At 42.2% G+C, this 17,364-nt stretch overlaps 2 protein-coding genes across 2 annotated transcripts in view; both read left to right on the top strand.

Annotated features, from left to right (window-relative positions):
• mfng (MFNG O-fucosylpeptide 3-beta-N-acetylglucosaminyltransferase) overlaps positions 1-17,364 on the top strand; it is a 513,815-nt gene that overhangs the window by 245,132 nt on the left and 251,319 nt on the right. The window lies entirely within an intron of this gene.
• Positions 1-17,364, top strand: part of LOC141765073 (protein phosphatase 1 regulatory subunit 29-like) — a 266,436-nt gene that overhangs the window by 142,777 nt on the left and 106,295 nt on the right. Inside the window, exon 3 of the mRNA XM_074630927.1 lies at positions 2,918-2,995. The gene's annotated coding sequence lies outside the window, so the exon portion shown is untranslated. The remainder of the gene's footprint in view (positions 1-2,917; positions 2,996-17,364) is intronic.

Below are 17,364 nucleotides of genomic sequence, written 5' to 3'. Positions count from 1 at the left end.
TGAGGAAAAAACAAGATGGTGTGAAGGGGAGACAGGTGGAGAAACGGTAAATTGGCGAGAAACATAGAAATATGAGGAGAAAAGTGATAAAAGCTGAGCGGGAAAAATGTTTTAATGAGTGAGAGACACTGAGAGACACATGAGAGAGATGGCAGAGGTATAGGTGGAGAGAAAGCTGCTCTGTCAGATATGATCAAAAGAGTCTTTATGTGAAGGGTTTGAAGTGAGAGTCACGCAGCGAGACACAACATTCCTCACAGCAAAGGGAGAGAGCAAAATGGAGGGAACAAGAAAAATCAGTAAAACACAATTTGAAGAGTCGCTGCTCGCTCGGCCTGCCTCTCTGATTGTCACCCTCTAATCTCCGTCAACCATCTCAATTGCTTTCTGTTTTCCGATGTCTCCTTTTTAGTCTCTCTGGCTCTCTCTCCCTGTCACCATCTTCCTCCATCTCGGTCTCTGAAGATTTTGTTTTTTTATTCTATCTGAAGCCAACCAACCTGCTCTGCTTCACTCCGCTCTGCTCTACGGGGGCATACAAATTAATTCCAACTCCCATTAGAAAAACAAGCTTTTGGATGGTAATCAAGATAAATCCGGGCCGGGCGACGCTATCAGTGGAGGATCTTGATTGTTCACCGAACACTTAGGAGCCAGGAGAGTGTTTGAAAATAGAGATGAGGCGCTCCCAAACTTCTTATCTTGTTTCTGTGTGAAAAGTGGAAGGAAGCATCCACCTGTGACGGTAGTTGGGGATTACAGGGACAGAATCCTAATGGGACAAATTACACAGACGAGTGATAAGAAGGCATACTGATACTGGAGCGCTCCGAGTCATGTCGAATTCATAAAAAAAGAGCCTGACAGTAAAGTTTTGATCACAGTTTGTGTTGTTCGGTCCTTAACAGAGTGGAAAAGTTTCCTTTTGTTGTTTGGTTATGTTCCTGTTTCCCAACGGCAAGTGGCTGTTTGAACAGGCAGTCTTCAGTAGCTTACACTAACGGCGTTTTTCTACTACTACAAAAAAAAACACTAACACCCACTAACATCTGGCTTTTGTCTTCAATGGGAAAGGTTACAATTATTCATTCATTCATTGTGAAACATTTGGTTAGGCTTAGAAAACAAAACTACTTGGTTAAGGTAAGAAAAAAGATCATGGTTTGTGTTCAAATAATAATGTAAGAACATAACGTAACGTAAAAACTGTATAACGCAACAAAACCATTACAATACGTTTAGGAAAGAACTACTGAAGAACTACTACTAAGAACTGACGCACTGGACATGATTAGCATAGCGAATGTCGCCTTGTGTTTGTTGGAACCATCCACCTCATCTCCCGCCCGCCTGGCGTGTCTCTTTTAGTTTTTTAAACTACGTCACTTGTTCTGATTGAATGCAAAAATGTCATCATTCAACGTATCTCTGGTTTTCTCCTTCCCTTTTCTTCTTGCTACTCAAGCCGTCAATTCATGTTGGCACAAACAGCGTAAATCGTTTCACGTGTAGAATTTAGATCGATGGAGTGAAAACTCTGCCCACACAGTCCCTGCACTGCACAGCCATTAACACTAAGCCTGTAAACAAAGGTCACATGGATTCACAAGTCACTCATTTATTGGACAGAGGTTTGTTAACCTGTCATCCTGCCTGCTTTGACATTTCCACAGTGAGGGGGGAGTCAAACTCAATCTGATTCCATTTCTCGTAACTCGAGCTATAAGCATGATTGACTTACAAGCACGGGGGGGGGGTGGTTTGGTAGATGGGAATCAGCAGCAGTCTACATTTTGGTTTACCCTCAGTTGACTTTGCTGTTTTAAGGCTTTCCGAGCATGAAGAATTGCTTGTTATCTGATGTCAGCATTCATTTCCTTTTATTCAGAAAACCTTGTCTTTTGCATCTCTGTGTTTTATTTGATAAGAAACATGAACAGAGTCTGCGGCGCTGTTTTTGAGACGTTGTCCTCATTGGCCCAGATGAATAAAAGGATAAAGGCATAAGAATGAGACGAAACCTGAAACATTTTGTAATGGTTAAGTGGACCTGAAGCAGTCCTGTTTATAGAAAGTTTTCAATCAGCTCGATAACACTTTGTCGTAAACTAAATTTGTGCGATCCCCATATATGTAGGAGCTGCCCAGGGCAACCATAGCGTTCTATCATTTGCTAATGAGCAGGACCACTGGAGTTGAGGAAAGGGAAGATGGATTGTTATTCCTTTCTTTATACTGCCTTAAAGTTGGCCAGCTGGTATCTAACCTGTGGGCAGCTGGGCACTGGCCCAAAGTACAGTAATAAAGATGCTCAATTTATCAACTCGTACTCGTCTTTGTTATTCCAAATAAACTGCTGTTGTTGCTTGCATAAGCATTACATATATAATGTCCTGTGCAGCAGTGGACTGAAACCTCTCTTCTTGTTTTGATCAAAACTCTGTATTAATATGAAGTGGCAAAATGGATACTTGTATGCGAATCTTTCAGAGCATTAATACCATTTGGGTAATTGGGTTGTTTTGTAAGCAGAAAGTTGGACCATGACTGATGGGAGTTTTAGAACTTGTAGTCTTAAACCCATTTCTCTGGCCGGCCTTTTCAGCTGCCTCCTCGGATAACCCCAACAGAGGACGGCTGACATTCAACCATCCATCTTCCCTCTGTACGTCTGCAGTCCTCCTCCCTTCCAATCTATAAAGAAGGCACAAAACGTGTATCATTGTGCAAAAAATTTGAACATAAAGTCTTAAAGTCAAACTTAGTTCTTAGTTTTGTGATTAATGCGCAGGCCACTCTTATGTGGACAGTGTCTTGAGTATTTATGTCCAAACTTAGGACCCATTCATTCAGCGCTGCCTGTAATCTATTTCAACTCCCACCTCACCAACTATTACTCTCTCCTTTTTTGCTGCAGGTGCTCATTACTTGCTCTGTTGGTGGACAGCCCACGTGTTGCCAAATGCTGTGTGCCCAGGTGCATGTGTGCACACAGGTAAGCTTACACACACACACACACACATATTCATGCAGTCAAGTCTCACGGCAAAGTGTGTAATGGACCACCGGAGGAAAGTGTGTCAGTGTCACGTTTTGTGTCTCCACGATGTGAATATTACACGGCTGCATGAAGGTGCAGTGTTGTGTAGTGACGGAAGTCCAACTTTAGAGCTAGTTAAAGTCAGGGTTGACGATGTTCTCCAGTATACACTATTTGTTATATTGGTTGAAATGGTCTTTACACCCCGACAGCGATCCATTACTGATGAGCTCTGAAAAAGGACCGGAAAAGAGCCGTCATCTGTAGCTGCTGTAATCCTGTAAAAACGTCTACCAATCACTGCCTCGCGGTCCGCTTGGAAAGAACCAATCAGATGCCTCCCTGCTCGTACTCTACCCTTGACGTGCACCAGACTGAACTCAAAGCGCCTCAGCCCTGCAGTAGCACTGCCGCGGTTACTTGTCATGAGGTAGCGTTGTTGAGTTGAGGTCCTCTCTCCGCTCTGTGTCTGTGAAGTAGTTACGATGCGGCGGTGCTCGTGCATGTGTGTGTGTGTGTGTGGGGGGGGGGGCGGGGGGGGGGGTGTTGCCTTGGAAGGAGCCCCGAGGGGAGGTGTTGGGGTTTAGACGGAGCTCTTGAGGCGATGCTACTTTCAAATTATGCTAGCTTTCCAACATCGTCGACCCTATCTTTAAGTAATATATAAAGTGAGAACAACCACTTATGGTGGGTGAGGTGGATGGGTCCAACAAACATAGGACTATCAAACAGGGAAACCGTGTTTGAGACTGATTTGCAAGTTATATTAGTGACAGTTGTCACGTTTTCCATACTGACGTTATGTTGTTTCCGTATGTGTTTTACTTTATTTTAAGCCCGACAACGTCACGCCTTAATCTAACTAAGTATTATCCTAAATCTGTGACTTTGTCGTGCCCTTCTCGTACTGCGCGTTAATACAGGCGTGTAATATTCACGCTCTGTGAGGCAAAACATGACACTGACATGCTGACCTCTAGTGGACAGGTTGGTCTATTACACGCTTTGTCGTGATATAGGGTTGGTTCATGCCTGCAGACTGTCTTGGTTGTAGATTCCTTGCTTCTATGTGTTTTTGTCCCCTTTTCTTGATAAAGACGTTACTCAGCCTGGTCTCCTAAAACTTCCCCTCACAATGAAACTGCATTGTCAATTATGTTTTGAGGGAAACATATTTTCTTAGTATGTCCACATAAGGAGGTGGATTGGTTGGTCAATACAGGACCCAGCAGACAGCTGTTCATGTCCCGTGTGAAACCAAATATCAATGTTGACTAACTTTAATTTATGTTCGTAGCTAACAAACATATTTATTTGAATGAAATGATGATGTTTCACTAAACCTAACCGAGTCATTTTGTTGCATTTTTCTTTTGTTTTGTTGTTAACCATGTGTTTAAAACTTTGACTTTAATCTGGGAGAAAACATGTTTCCTCTAAACGTAAGTGAGAATGCAGTTTAGTTGTACGGGAATGTAATTTTGTAGGAGACAGGGTCGGACACTGGAACTTTGCGATCAAAGCAGAGAATGAATTTAAAATGAATACTCTAAAGTTGGCCTGCTGACTGGCTCTGTAATTAAACCACTAATTGTGAGAGCTCCTGCTGAATTCAGTTTAGTCGAAGAGGACGCGGGTATAAAAGAGGCATTAGGTCAACTTTTGGCAGCCAATTTTGCAACCACAGCAACTTTCTTTCTTCAGTGGTCATTCCGAGGTAAAGTGGCCTGTAACTGACATAAACAATACTGTCACATTTTTACATCGGAGACATTAAGTAAGCTATCTAATTAGCCTGAGCTGAGTCCTTAATATGCAGGGTCTGATCCATATATGGAGGCTACGCCAAGCCCGGGTCGTGATCGTGGTTGGAGCTGCAATTGTCGGATGCCACAAGCATTAGATGCTTTGTTGGGAGAAAATCTAATTCAGAAGGCAAACAATACACAACTCCTAATAAATGGGGAATTCTTCTTCCAAAAACAGAGTCAGCAACGGGGTTTGAAAGTCAAATATTTAACCAGCTGGCAAGGTAATCACTGATTCCTGGAATTAATCAACAAACCCATCAAACCCCCTACCCCCCCACAGATAAAGAATGAGCTTTGTGCTGTGGGGGAGGAACAATCTTGTTAAAGTGGGATTTGGGAAGTGAGGTGTATAATTATCCAAAGCAAATTTGGTGATACTTCAGAGCATCATCAGCCATTAGTCTGTTTGACGAAGGCCACTTTACAACAGCCTTCCATGTACCAAACCAAATAAGATCATTACACTACGCTTTTGACAACACACTTCCATCACCGTATTAATGCACAGGATTACCGGCTCGAGCCCCGGGGCACGATGACGTAAACGCTTGGGGGACAAAAATACAAATAAAATTCACAGGGAGAAGTGCTACGGGACGTGCAACAGGATTCTCTGTGCTTTAAGATGGAGACAGGATTGATAAAACATCGATGAAGTTGTAGCCACGGGGCCCATGGTACTTTACTGCAGCCTTGCACACTTCCATGGATGTGCAGTATTACTGCAAACTTTTTTTTTTAGTTTGTAAGAATAACTTTTTTTTGGGCTTGAAAAAAATCTTTGTTTCTATCATCTTCAAAGCTAAACTATAGTTGTGTAAAGATCATGAAACTTACCTTGTGCAATGTAACGTTACGTTGGGAATGGTTCAGCGGAACTAATGTTAAGCTCGGTCAATAACGTCACGGTTATACTGAGCAACTCGGTTGGGCTAACGCTTGGATTGCAACGAACACACAAACTCTGGGTGGAGGTAACCCGCAATTTGGCAGTGCCCATTCACTGAAGTTAGTTGTGTGAAACGGGAGAAATGTAAAAAATAGGTTTCAGGTCACTATGTGTATAAAGCTAGAGTATAAAGCAAACCATTCCAGAGCCGGTGTAAACAGGACCGCTGTATTGATTAAAATAGAAGATTCACATGAAACAGACCAGCTAAAAGGCTAAAGTGGCTTAATGCAATGAGTGAGGTTTTTGGTGTAGTTTTAATGGGGTTGTTCCTGGCCCTTGCTACTTTGGAGACTCGTGGGTTCCCCGGTACATCACTCATCCATCCGTTCTTTCCTCCAGCCAATTTGCAGCTTTTCTTACCCCCTCACTCTTCTCTGTTCAATTCTCTTGATCCACCTTCCTCCATCGCTGACATGACCTCTCTACACTCCATCCCCAAATCCATTTTTTTAAGACCATCGCTCTGCCTCTCCCACGCACTCTCTTAACTGTCTCCTCCTGTTTTCTAACTTGTTTTCTCTCTCTCTCTCTCTCTCTTCCTGCTGTTCTTTCTTTTGTAGTTTTGCCGTTCTCTCCCCCTGTCTGTGTCTCTTGCCCTCTCCATAACTTTTAAAGCGTAAATGCGTCCAACAGGAGTCCTTGGCTAATGAAGCGGTGGGGGCCGCCTTAATGACGGCTGCTCAGAAAAGAGAAGCAGAGGAGAATAAAAACATGAGGAAACAACATGGAGCAGTAGGTAGGGAAATGGAATAGAGCAAGGCCAGTTTGATGAGAGGAAATCAATGGAACAACAAAGTAATAGAAAGAGACGTCTGTTTTTACATCAACAGAATGATGTACTGTTAATGGAAATGGGCTTCTGAGGCTTATGTTTTAAAATGATGATTCATGATAGTTTCAGTGTGTATTGTAGAGATGTCCTTTTGCCCCCAAATCCTTATCCGAGTATTTTACAATACCAAGTCTGATCCAATTTGTCTTCATAATAGAGCTCTACAGTGCCAGGCTGGTCTCATACACCGCTCGTACCTACGAAAAGAGATGCACTGTAATTCGTGTATATCCCAAGAAATCAATATGTGTGTAATTCATGTAATCGTGAACCAGGGAATATAAAGAGTAGCAAACGCTGCATAGGGAGGAGGTCGGGTGGATGGGTGGATCAAAAAATACCAGACTTACGCCCAGGCGTTCATGCCCCGTGTGAAACCAGAAGTCAACGTTGATGCATTTGTCACGTAACTGACGTACTTAAGTAACGCCTCTTCTGGAGTTATTCAACCCAAACCACAATCTGTTCCTAAACCCAAATAAGTAGTGGAGACAGAAGTTTATTTTGAAAAGACTATGTGCATGTAACAAGGGTAAATTGACACGCGTTGCTGGACATTCGTAGGAAAATGAATGAAAAAGAAAGAAATAACTTTTTCATAACATATACAAACGGTTATATGAGAACACGTTGACAGTACACACTCAAATTAGCGAAGAAAAATGACAGATATTTGACGGTTAAAACATGTTCTGCATGAAGAAAATACAGCCTGCATCATTTTATAAACAGCTGTTTCCTTTGGACAAACAATAAGACAAGATCCTGCTCACTGAGGGTTACAATTTCTTGTTACATCTTCCAAAAACCAAGATTACATACAGGACAACTCTAGTAATTCATTTAAAATGAGCAAAAAGTCTTTGTGAAATTCTTTTAACAAAATCCCTGGGAGGGATTGCTGGACACAGAGGAGGAAGAGAAGACGGGGGGAAGATGACCAGCCGGGTCTCTGTTGTGTAGCTTGGGGAATCAAAGCAATTGAGGGGAGGAAATGAGCAGCTGTGACTGGGACTGACACTTTCCAAACGTACGGGGGAAATGGAAAAATGGATTGACGGAGATGGGGAAAGATGGATGAGAGGGAAGAGATGGGCAGTTAAAAAGCTGACAGACACTTAATGAAAGCAGCCTTTCTCATGGAAAGAAAGAGAAAGTGTGACTGCATCATTAAAAATGAAATAGACAAAATGTTAATGAGCCAATCAATTACCATTTTATTTCAACCTACAATACTGTACATCAGCTGGTTTCATCTCTAACAATGTTGAACTCCAGAGCGCTGCTTAGCAGGGCATCAGAGCAGCCTCTGCTAAAGAAAGAACAGAGTTTGTCGCCAAAACTCATTTTCATGAAGAGAATTACAGGCAAAGGAATTAGCTGTGAAGATTTATAGCTGAAGTACAGTTTAACAATGCAGCTTCTACTTTGTTGTATTAATTATACAGCCGTCCAATAAAAAAGCCGAGTTGTACAAACTGACTTTTACCACGGAATGGTTTTAGCCAGTTTTAACATTAAAGCATTACGTACTTTGCTGCCAATTACTGAATTTGCTCTCCAAGACTATAAAAGCTACTAAAAGAGAGTTCTCATCAGATAAACATACAGTAGCTTGATTTCTCAACTGCCCATTAGAGAGAACAGGAAGTAGAAGTCACAAATTCAACTCCTGCAAAACACAATAATCCATCCCTGTCGAAGTGTCCTTGAGCAGATACCTCAAACAATCAAATAAACATGTAATATACTGACTGAAAGACTATAAACCTGCAGTTACACTGGGATAAGATTGGTTTACCAGCTGCTACAACCTGGTGATAAAAAGACTGAAGAGTAACGTGGCAGCTGGAGATGGAGGCAGGAAAAAGAGGAAAATGAGTGAGAAGACGAGCGAGGGGGTGGACTGTCTTTCCTGTCCTCCCTCTCATTGTATAGTCAGTAACGTCTGAACCAAACAGAGGAGAGAAGGAAGGACGTGATGGAGATTAGGAGAGGAGAAGATAAAGGAGATGCAACAAAAAGAGGGTGCGAGAGGAGAGACAGTGGAGAAAAGTCAAGAAAGAGCAGAGCCGTGACAGATTTGTGGCCCCAATGAGGCGTGAAGAGGAGGACGGTATGGAGAGAGAGAGAGAGGCTGAGGAGGACAAACGTGAGGGACACATGTGAGAGCGAGGCGGAGGGGATGAGAAGGGATAAGAAGAGAGCGGAGGAGCGAGAAGCGAATGGGATTGAGGGGAGTGTGTGAAGTCAAAAAGCTGCTGAAAAGTGTTGCAAAGTTACGTAACGCGACTCTACTCCTCTCCTAGCAGGGGGATTGTGGAAATTGCAGTAAATTGGCCGTATTAACAGCATGTTTACGCCTACCGCTGGGAGGAAAATGCATTATTTCTTAAGGCTCATATTGCGCAGAAATACCCAGATTGGATTTTCGTATGCATCACCTCAGCTAGAACACCATGCCGCTGCTCGAGGAAATGGAAAATTAAGAATCCGCCTCCTGTAAAGTGGAGAAAAATCATTTTATCAGATTGAATTTTCTAGTATAACCAAATAATCCCCAAAAAATGCATCTGGGAGCTAAAGCAGAAACACCAGCGCAGTTACACCCATTCATATGGTCAGTGGCATCCATCAGAGTCATCTTTTATTAGAGCTCATCTCGTCACTCATTTACTGTCAGTCAGGTCACCGTGCCCGAGACACAGAGGCCACAGACGTGTTGAAGCTAAACACAGATATTTTCATAATCATGGTGACGATGTGTCCTCGACAGAGTGCAGCTGTGGGGGAGAGCATCAGAGGCTGCATTCAACACCGCCTACTACATACTACTGACGAACGCAGTATGACGTATATAGTACATACTGCATTCCTCTGTAGTATGCAGTATGAAACAGTTGATGCAATGTATATTGCAGTATGCTAGACAATTGTGGAGCTTTTCAACTCCAAAAAGGCAGATTTTCACAGATTCCTGTTAATTTATAATGGACATTTATGTTGCGATATTTAAACAAACTATTTATCAACAAGGAAATAAAAGCACCTCATCTACAGACCGGTCTCTAGAGAGCTCCAGCCAGCTCACAGCAGTCTGTGTGCTTTGCATTGTGGGATACAGTAGGCGAGGTAGACTTGTCCGATGCATACTGGAGTTTTTTTTGGAATCAGTACAACATCCGGGTATTTTTGGCATACTGGAGATTTTGCTTTAGTTCGTATACTACATACTACATGCGACATTTTGGCCAAATTAGTACGTACTATGAGTATAGTATTAGGTTGTACTACTAGTATAGTATGAGGTTTGGGATACAGCCAGACTCTTTGATTGGTGCTCATCACTTTCACCTGTGTTTGGGATTGAGATTTGCTTTTGACATGCTCTTATATACATAATCAATAGTGAGATTAAGGACTGCCACCTTCCTTGTTATTATTATATAAAACTCCTCCTACATCTGGATCCATACTCTAAGTTTGTCAAACACAGTTCATATTAATGACCCCCCCCCCCCCTCCCGGTCCACTCCCACAGGTGTTTTTACTTTTGCCTAATTACACGTCTGGACTGTGTGGGCATGTACATACTGTGCTTGATTGACATCCGCCTCCTGTTGCACCTGGTACGGCTCGGTTATACAGCAAGTAGAACACTGGAGTATACCTATCGGTGCCTTCAAATGGGGTCGCGTCTACCTTGTTCACGAGTTGAGTCCATATGAACGCCCCCCTCTTGTGGTATTCACGACCTTGTAATTGGAAAGTTTCTGAAAGCTTTGAGTTCACGAGTTGTGACGTGTTTGTTGGGTTGGATTTGCGCTGTCCCGATGGGTGTCTGTAAACGTTGTCTGTGGAATGTACACAAGTTAGGGATGTGACGGTGAGGACATTTTCCCACCGGTTAATAAACTCGTCACAATGATGGTGTTACCGATAACACCAGATATTTTTTACAAGAAAAGATGGCGGTCAATATGTGTAGTGCAGTTACTTTGATCTTTACCGTTGGGTGGCGGTGTGTCTGGCCTCTCCGGTCCAGCTTTCACTGCGAGGCCGCAGGGGTCTAACGTTACCTGGCGCAGCTACACACCGTTCACACCAACTGTGACCGCTCCGTCCTCCTCGCGGCGATTACCTCATTAACGTTATGGTTCCCCTATAGCGTTGGGTTTAAATCTGAAATATTGCCAAATAGGCGCATTTGCTTTTCGCTTCGACAACAAATCCTTCGCCATCTCTCGTCTGTATCGAGCAGACGCATTCACTTTCAGTTTGTAACGTCCGTCTATCGACTATCTCTTGATAACATGGTGCTGATACGCCAAAATGAACTGAATGGGTTTTATTTATGTAAAAAAAGCAAAACGACGGTGGGGGCGGTGGGTACGTAATGTAATCGGTGTGTCACACTGGTAAAAACGACTACCTTGACAAGTCTAGCTTGACCTGAGCTGGTTGAAAACACGTCCCATCCTCACTGTAGTTGAAGCGGTGCTCATGAGGCACAAGGAGGCATCACACTTCCACAACAAACCCAGTGTGAGTGCATGGTAACCATCCTAATCACATCCCGAGATGCAATAAAAACAATTTACAAAACGCCGAGTGAGTTGAATACTTCATGTGGCAGCTGTCGACTTTAGGACATTAGAATGAATTGAGAGTAATGTCTTGATGTTTGTCTGATTATGGCGTAAGAACAGATTATGTTTCTCAAAATGGCCTGCTTGTAATTCATCATAATGGACTTAAACTATGCAGGCTCTTTGTTATGTGTGTGTGTGTGTGCGTGTGCGTGTGCGTGTGCATGTGCGTGTGTGTGTGAGAGTGTGTGTGTGATGATAGCAAAGCAAAGAAGACAGTTGTGTATGCCACCATGCCTGAGCAGACATTCACTAGATTGGTGGAAAGTGGCCTTTGTTATGTGTGTGTGTGTGTGTGTGGGGGATGTTGTTTATGTGATGTGCCAACATGCGACTGCAGCTGTAAGTGAAACATTGCAAGTAAGCCGCCGCTGTGAAATCTGTCTCTGTGGGGGGTTCTTCAAGTTCTTTCTCTCCTCCCCGGCTCTAAATCTCCCCTCGTACTGCACTCTCCCACATACAATATGGTGGCATATGTCTCCCGGATATCTCTGTATGTATTCCATTTCATGATAGCGCATGCACTAATATTCATCTCATGTGCTGCCGTGCTACTTGTGATGCGGTTGCCACGGTGAGCTTTTGTTATTCCTGTTATCTCCTCTATACGAGTTGCTCATCTGGAGAGGACTTGAGGCAGGAAATGCCCGCCCCCTGTTCTCTATAAGAGCCTCTCTTTAGCTCATTTACATCTTGAGCCCATCGACTATTTATATCAACGACGGCTGCTCACTGCATGCGTCAACACAAGAATGTCACGAAGAGAAGCGTCACATGTCAGATATGGTTTTCTTTGTACAAAAAAAAAACAATGTTTATCCTCGCCAAAGGAAAGTTTCTTACTTTGTGCTGTTAAGCAGATATCACATAGAGTTTGCCATAAAAGTAGACACCACAAGGATAAAAAAATAAGAGTTGCATGACTGAGGAGGTGATAGAGGCCACCTCTGCAGCATTAGTAAGAAATTGCAGGGTTAGAAAGCAATGAAATGCTTTGAATATGAAGTAGGTGTCGGTGCGGGTTGTCTTCCACCATCAATATAAAACACCAGCGGCATTTTCTTTTATGAGCTTTTATGAAGAAATGATAAAGTATTAGAGTTTACAAGACAGGAATCAAATTACTTTCTGTGTCGGCACTGAAAGAAAACATCGTCATTTGGCATGATTCTGCATCGATGCGGTGACAGAACATAATCAGGAGTTTGGTTTCATGTCAGCTCAGTGTCTTTACTGGGTTTTAGTGTCATTTTTTCCCATAAAGCGTTAATGCTTTATGGATGTATACGGGTGAAGAACACCGTGTAGGGACGAGGTCGGGGTGGACAGGTGGCTCAAAAAACACAGGACTTTCTCCCAGGAGACCGGCGTTTGTGTCCCATGTGAAATCAGAAGTCAACGTTGATTTATTCGTCACGTAACTTCCGTACTTAAGTTACAGCGTTTTAGGTTAAAATAACCCAGACTAACCCTGACCAGACTTTAACATAACTTTGTTTGATTTGTGGAATTTGGATTACTCATGCAAGTATGTTTACATTCCCCAGTTTCCTGATTAAATAAATATAGTCATGTAATCTTTAGATTTGATGTTTGATTGTCTTTTTGTCATGCATCTTTGTTGCAGAATGTAACGCGTTAACGCAAATTTGTTTTAACGCCACTAATTTCTTTAAATAAGTAATAATTAATAATTTCATTTCATTAAAATAACCCAAACTGCGACCTTTTCCTAAACCTAACTAAGTAGCATGTTGTCTAAGTCAATCTATTCCTCAACCTAACTAAGTAGTTTTATTTTGAAAAGAGTGGAGCAGAAATTGAAACGTGCGTCACGTGTTGCTCGACATTGGTAGGAAAACGCACAAAAAATATGTTGTTGAAAGTCGTGCTGAGCATCACAAAAAAAGGGAAATTAGTGTCTATGTAAAAGAATCAAATAGATGTAATTTCGTGACTATTTCACAAACTGCCGTGAGACTGTGTTGAGTTACCATGAAGTGGTTTTGATGACAAACCCTAAAGGGACACCGAGGGGTGCGACAAAGCGGCAGTATGTGACGAGTTGGGATGAGAACGCGTTGTTTATTTTCTGCATGAGCTCTTTATTTCACTCATTCTTCATTTTCTAATATTTGATGTGTCCTTCGTTGTGTTTTGATTTAGTCGTCTGCCATTAATGACTTTTCTTTTGTTGGAGGTGAGAGGTTTTAGTAAGCCCAAAAGAGTCTTCTCTGTTTGTTTTATCAGTTTTATAAAAAGGTAAATATACTCCAGTCTAAACTCGAGGGATTTGGAAACGTTAAGGGTGACAGCAGCAGAGCAGGGGCATTGTGGGAGAGATACGACAGTAATGTAGTCAGCAAAATGAGAAATAGCTTAATAAAAGGAGGGAGAGAGAGAGAGAAGGAAACTTGGCAGGTGCTGAAGTCATTGCATCAGTAACCAGAGGGGAATGCAGTGTTATTGATTAGCCTATTACAATATCAATCAACTATACTGCTAATTTACTAATGACACCTTTACTATTGGATAACAGCATGAGGGGAGGGTGCTGCTGCTTCGCGCTCACTGGAGAACCCTCCGTCAGTTAAAGCCTTTTGGTGACGCATTAGACAGATGCAGAGAATCGGGACAATGGAGCTTTTGGTGTCATCCGTATATATACTCTGTCAAAATGTTTAGTAATCTGCAACTGCGTTTCAGGACTTCATTACTGACTTTGGACTGAAAAGATCAGTCATGAGAATGAAACATCTCTTTTAGATTAAAAGCATTCCTTGACATTTTCCATCAGGCTCTTCAACTACTGAATCTACTCAAAACACACTTCAGTCAATGACTGGTAAGGGTTTAAGAGTGCAAGGTCTTGTGCACAAGGAGGATGATGGCATATCCAAGCACATTTGCTATTTTAGTTCATATAGGCACAGTGTGCTGTGCACAACTGGAATATAAGTCAGAGGCTGTGGTGATTAATCATTTTCTCTCAGTCAGTCTCTTGTGACAAGCTGAGTTGTTTTTCACCAAAATGCCAACGCCTCGCCTTGAGCTACCTCACCTGCGTAGAGCTCAGATCTCTTTTGTACCTATTCTCATCCAACCATAGTACTGGTTAAAATGCTCTGACCACAATAATGCCAAATGGATGAGCAAAGTGCATTTTACTGTCAGTAAAATACAAGCATGTACTGATTTAGCCACCACAAAGATCCAGTCAGTCCAGTGCTGGCGAAATATCTATTTTTAAATAGTCCCCAAGCCGTAACAGGTTCAGACTACTACTGAAGCTAGAACAATCATCGCCTAACAAATTTAATACACTCCTGTTGAAGAAAGAAAAATCTGAACTACACTTTTTTGGAGACGTTTAGGTTTTTTATCCGTTCTTGATCTAAGGCCAGCAGAAATATCTCACAGTAGGATGAAACATTGAATGAAATACCTCTCTTAAGTACACAATACCAGCACTTAGCACAACCAAACGGACGGGGAAAGCCCATTTCAATGCCAGGAAAATACCACCAACATGCCGTGGCCACTACAAAGATTGACGTCATGATGTCAGATCTGTCAATAGAGCAAAATCCCAGGTGTCTCTCATTACGCAGCTCTGGATTACCGACCAATCCAGTCCTTCTAAAGTATAATTGTGTTTTTAAATGACACAGCGAAGTCGAAAACGAGTTGTGTTGGGAAGAAGACAATCAGATGTCAATAAAATGTCAAGATTCTTGGTATTTCTATCATGGAGTAACTCTGTGTTCTGCAACAGATTGATGTTGGTAGTGAAGTAGAGACTCCATAGAGATTATTCCCAGTTTACAGTTTATCCACCCTTGATCCAGGGTCAGCAGAAATGTCATACAGTGGATTACACACAGACATACGGATGTCAGTAGGTAACCTGCCAGGCTGTTCTCATACAACACTCATAGTATGAAAAGTAATGCACTGTAATTCATATGTATCCCTCCAAAATCATTTCATATTTAATGCACGTAATCGTGAACCGGGAAGGATAAAGAGCGACAAACGCCACATAGGGAGGAGGTCGGGATGGATGGGTGGGTGGGTGGGTGAAAAAAAAACTTTCATCCAGGAGACAGCTGTTGGTGTCCCGTGTGATGAGAAGTCAATAATTTGTCATTTGTCGTAACTTCCGTACTTAAAAGTGGCAATCATGAAGATTTCAGTCGTTCAGCAGTCAAGAGTTTAGCAGTCTGGAGTCTTTTTGTTGATACATGAGCATAGAAATAGAATAGAAAAAATTATATTTCTATCTATGTGAGCCAAAGAGTATAGAAGCAAAGAGACAAAACTCAACAGCGCTGCTGCCATTTTGGACTGAAAACGCCAATGAGTCTGTGTCCATGGATGTATAAAGAGACGTCTGTAAATCAGATTGAACTTTTTTTTTTTAGGTAAATCAACTTCCCAGTACGACACTTAAATATCCCTCATTTAAATCATTATGTCCTACAAGTTGTAAAATGAACTAACAGCTGAATCCAGAGATATTTTCCCCGCCATACTGAACGTGCATCAAACCCACAGGACTGCACCGCCCTGCACGCTCATATGACATATTGAGCGTGTTATATTGTTTTTGTTCAACACAGGCCATTTCAGTAGAGACATTAAATATGACAATAGAATAGAAATCATTTAGTTTTACTTTTTTACAGCACTTTGTAGGCGGACGTTTAACTGGTGTCCGGTAGTCACTTTCAGTCCAAAATGGTGGAAGGGTAGCTCTGCTGTTGGACGCTGATGTTGCAATAGAACGAACAATTGACTTTCACTTCTTAGAAATATAAGTTCATTGCATACACTTCAAATTTTCAGACTTGTGTGCATAGTTCCATTCTTTGTAACAGCATTTTTACCAGTAATATCACCACAGACACCCAGTTCATAATACTGCAAATATATAAATATTGCAATACTTGCATCAGTGGGCCATGTAGGGCTGAATCAGCAGTAAATAGTGTGTAGTAAATAGTAAATTAACAGACAGATAGAGATTGTCACTATAAGTAATGCCACCTCCGTAGTTAGTTTAACTCTAACCACAATCTTTTCCTAAACCTAACCAAGTAGTTTCCTGCAAAGACAAAGGTTTATTTTGAAAAGACTTTATGCATGTAACAAGTGGAGATTGACACGTGTTGCTGGACATACGTAGAACGCACAAAAAATTAGGAATGAGTTTTCGAAAGACGTCATTCAAACAGTTGTTTGCTGGTTCAGCGTTTCCTCAAACAACGGTTTGCGTGATATCTGGGTCAAGAATGAGCAATTGATACAGAAAGCTTCATGTTTCTGAGAATTATCTTCCATGTTCTCTCTGAGGGGCTTCACTTCTTATTTCTGACAATATTCCATTACCACAATATCATTTGTTGCCAAACCGAGTGCTTGCAGATATTCAATAGAGTCATAATGACACACTCCGAGCGATAGCTTAGCATTCAATTACAAACAGTAGAGGAACCAAACCCTCCGGTGGCTTTGTACCTTCGGGGAGGGCTGAGAGAAATACCAGCCGTAATCCCGTAAATGGTTAAAAGTGCCTAATCCCTGTCGTAGTAAGGCCTTTATGTGGCCGTTTAAACTTGCTGTTCGCTTAGAAAGAAACCTCAGCCATGACACGCATAACCGGATTAGACAGCGCGGCGTGTGCACAACGGTATAATACTGCTGCGAGGTAATAGAGATGCTACGTACAGAGCTCCCATAGGCACCACTACACATGTCCTATGTGTATGTGTGTGTGTGTGTGTATGTGTGTGCAGGAGGAATAAGTGATAGAGATGTTAAATACAGAGCTCCCAGTGGTAGCGCTGGATATACTGTGTGTGTGTGTGTGTGTGTGTGTGTGTGTGTGTATGTGTGTGTGTGTGTGTGTGTGTGTGTGTCCACTGGCGACAAATAATGCCTTTTAAATGTGTTCTTATTCCGCTGCGGGGATTCATGGAGTGGCTGTGCGAGTGCTGGTGTATGAGTGTGTGTATCCCCAGCTTGGTTTCTGCTGCTGAGAAATGTGTTTGTCTGACTGTACGCCCGACCATGCCGGA

The sequence above is a fragment of the Sebastes fasciatus genome, chromosome 3, assembly GCF_043250625.1.
Source record: "Sebastes fasciatus isolate fSebFas1 chromosome 3, fSebFas1.pri, whole genome shotgun sequence".
NCBI classification, from domain to species: Eukaryota; Metazoa; Chordata; class Actinopteri; order Perciformes; family Sebastidae; genus Sebastes; species Sebastes fasciatus.
Note: the sequence above shows the minus strand (reverse complement) of the source record. Positions and strands in the feature narration are given on the sequence as shown.